Source organism: Apis dorsata, unplaced genomic scaffold (assembly GCF_000469605.1).
Source record: "Apis dorsata unplaced genomic scaffold, Apis dorsata 1.3 scaffold_634, whole genome shotgun sequence".
NCBI lineage: Eukaryota > Metazoa > Arthropoda > Insecta > Hymenoptera > Apidae > Apis > Apis dorsata.
The window spans coordinates 178,429-178,640 of record NW_006263828.1 but is presented as its reverse complement, the minus strand read 5'-3'; the positions used below and the strand labels follow the sequence as shown (position 1 = coordinate 178,640).

The 212-nt window shown below is 55.2% G+C and overlaps 1 protein-coding gene across 1 annotated transcript in view; it reads left to right on the top strand.

Annotated features, from left to right (window-relative positions):
- LOC102680144 (zinc finger protein 865-like) overlaps positions 1 to 212 on the top strand; it is a 37,916-nt gene that overhangs the window by 28,929 nt on the left and 8,775 nt on the right. The gene's annotated exons all lie outside the window — the stretch shown is intronic.

Here is a 212-nt window from a genome sequence, read left to right as displayed (position 1 = left end):
AGAGAGAGAGAGAGAGAGAGAGAGAGAGAGAGAGAGAGAGAGGTTGTCGTTGGAAGGAGAGGAGGAGGGAGGAGATCGGGAAGCGTGGAATTGGGAATAGAGGTGTGCTAGGCTCGCGGGCCTAGGCTGCAACCACGTACCACGTACGTAGAGAGTCGAGCAGAGAGATGAATCTGGTCACGGCGAATCATAAAGTCCCTTGGGGATTCGCC